Source organism: Lissotriton helveticus, chromosome 11 (genome assembly GCF_964261635.1).
Source record: "Lissotriton helveticus chromosome 11, aLisHel1.1, whole genome shotgun sequence".
Classification (NCBI taxonomy): Eukaryota; Metazoa; Chordata; class Amphibia; order Caudata; family Salamandridae; genus Lissotriton; species Lissotriton helveticus.
In genome coordinates, this window is record NC_136072.1 from 127,922,143 (window position 1) to 127,924,994 (window position 2,852).

Consider the following 2,852-nt stretch of genomic DNA (forward strand, 5'->3'; position numbering starts at 1 on the left):
CCCGGCCGCTGCGGCGATATCGGGCTCTGTTAGCCTAACACGATGCGGACCAGAGGGGATACAATTCCCTTTCGCTTCCGCTTTTAGTAATCTAACCAATGGGCTGTTGTTTACGATCAACCCGGGCCCTTCCACCTAAGTTACATAGTCCGCGCACGGATTGGCTCGTTTTTCTGTAATCCAACCAATAAGAGCACAGAACGATGCGGACCTGAGAGGACACGTATCTCGGCTGTTTCCGCATCTGGCTTTTAACCAAGGAGATGGGATTTCCCTTAGAACACGAGTATTTGCATTAAGCACTACCACCCAGCACAGGGATTGGAGCATGTTCCCTGTGAGCCATCCAATGATATCAGAGGAGACACAGGTTAAAAACCTTCCCGGCGGCTCTCGGAGTTGCGATTCAACGCGGAACCGCTGAGGCGACGGGACGCAAGATTTTAGCAGGTAACCTTTAGGGATGTGCTGCTGGGACATTCTAAGTTCTTGGACGTCCACAAACGGACTAACTCTTCTAAATAGTGCATTTTTTGCTGCTTGTCCCCCTTTTTCTGCAGTATCTTTATTCGATTGGAGTGATCTATTGTGATCCTTTACATAGAAGCCTAAGTTTACAAAGACTTCAATGTGACAAGATTTCTGTCACAGGTAATTATGTCATAAACCCTTTTGGCATGCTAAAAGTTCTTTAAGGGATGTGCTGTTAGAATGTAATAGAGAGATGCCGTCTCTTTTCCTCCTTTGCAGATCCGCAATAAGCAAGGACCCGCTCTCCGAAGTCCCATAATAAGAGGACACCGTTTTCCCACAATTTACTCTAAAAAAGTCCGCTAGTTGAGGATACCGTTTTCTATAGATACTAGTAGAATACGGAGGTTCCATCATACTTTATCCACATAGGTACGTGGTTTTATTGGTCACTTGATTAAATAACAGCTCACATTCTACCTAGGGAGACAGGGGAGAAAGTAATATATGATCATAATTTTACAGCATACAAGGCGTGAGATCTTGGATGCGCAGAAATAATCCACAACCTCAAGCGAACAACCACTTATAGAAAAGACTTAGACCTGCCCACTTTCAACTACAATCTAGTGATAGCAAGGGTAAGATCATGAGTCTATTTACTTGGCCATGGGGGAACCTAGTTAATTTGAACTGATAGTCTTGTTTGAACATCACCGGCATAGATTGTCATTTTTAAGCAACATTGTAAATTATGCAAATCGATTTGGTTGAAATTATTTGGTACAGTAGCTTGGATAAAGAGGCGATTAAATGAAATATGAATCAACCTCATTAGTAAATTACAGGGCAATTTGTTGTTCTTTCGTGCATTACAGAATATCAATAGTGTATTGGCATATCTACACAAAGGTTAGAATGTATATCGGACATAGAGTGTTAATTATGTTTAAGTGGTCTAATACTGTACATAGGCCTTAGATTAGAAATCTTGTAGTATCTGTTTTATCATCACTATGATATACTAATTACATGTATGTTTATTACAGGGTGAAACTATTTATCTTGACTCCGCTTACATGACAGAAAATAACATTAAGTCTTGAGAAAGATGGTGTAATTTAACGTATCCATCGAAACGTGTCGACGCACTTTTCCTGTACAATCCATGATCCGGGCACTTCTGTTGGAACACAGATTTAATCATTGTACAAAACAAAGTGTCACATTGGCAATTGGATGTACTAACTGTATTGAACAATTTTTCATGTCTTACATGTTTCTGTCTGTGTCTTTTTTGATTATGCGGGTCATAATCGATTTCGTATCAGTTTAACTTCATTGCATCTTCTGTCTAATTCTTTTAATTGATTTTTATCTGATGTGTATTATATTGTGTTTTTAATATGAATTGTATAAAATAATTCATTGAATAAATAATACAGCTGTGTTGTAAAAGGTTTCTGTTACTTATTATTGTTCACTAGTGTACTTAATTGTGAATTTAGATCAAGGGGATAGACTCTTTATAGGTCCACCAGTTTTGACCAGATAACAAAATCTTCCCTTTAGGATCCTGTTCTTCCATGGGCCTCATTAAAGCGGACTTTCCCTAGTGTTGTGGGATTCTTCAGCAGCGCCAGCAATCATGGTAGTTTGGGATAAGCTGAGTCTCCTCAATTGAAGACAAAGTAAGTGCCACAAATTGTAGGAGGTTTTCATATTATTCAACAAGAAATTGCCCAAGCAATATTATGAATGATTGTACTGACCATCAAGCCACGCTGTCTCAGGGCCAAGGTGCGAAATTTGCATGGGTGTGAAGCTGTTCCATAGTTTAAAGCAATCATGGGTAGACCCAGGAAACGTACACAGATGCTTGTAATTTACAAGTAATATACAAATCAGGTAAGCAGACAACTTGCACGTTGATTGAATGGAAGTGTTTCCATTTTCAGTAGACCTGTTCTATTGCGTGTGGTGCCACTAAGGCAATATGTGTGTCATCAATTGCAATTAAAACTGTAAAAGTACCCCTTCAAATTGGCTAAATCCTGCTGCCTTGGAAACTGATGAAGCTGTTTATGTGTCTCATCATTGAAGAACAAACGTTGTGTAGCACACCACTAAATGCTGATTGTGACATTACATCAGATATTGCCACAGTGTATTGGAAGGATCCTGTGGCCATAAATTGAAGTACTTAAATGAGATTGACAATTGGTGTAATCGATGTGGGATTTTTGCTGTGAGGCTGAAGATCTGGCTCCAGCTGATGACATAAATCCAGTGCAGTTTGCCTATTCAATCGGAACTTTATGATGATATTCCTTTTTTGCCATGGTGTCAAGGTCTGTAAATGGACTGTACACCTGAGTATG

The 2,852-nt window shown here is 39.6% G+C and overlaps 1 long non-coding RNA gene across 2 annotated transcripts; it reads left to right on the top strand.

Moving 5' to 3' along the window:
- Positions 1-252: 252 nt before the first annotated feature.
- On the top strand, positions 253-1,855 carry LOC144791507 (uncharacterized). Of its 2 annotated transcripts, none has more exons than XR_013602407.1 (4): positions 253-450; positions 526-651; positions 751-903; positions 997-1,855. It is a non-coding gene; the product is annotated as an uncharacterized LOC144791507 (long non-coding RNA). The 2 variants fall into 2 exon arrangements; XR_013602406.1 differs by having other exon boundaries at positions 561-651.
- The last annotated feature ends 997 nt before the right edge of the window (positions 1,856-2,852 follow it).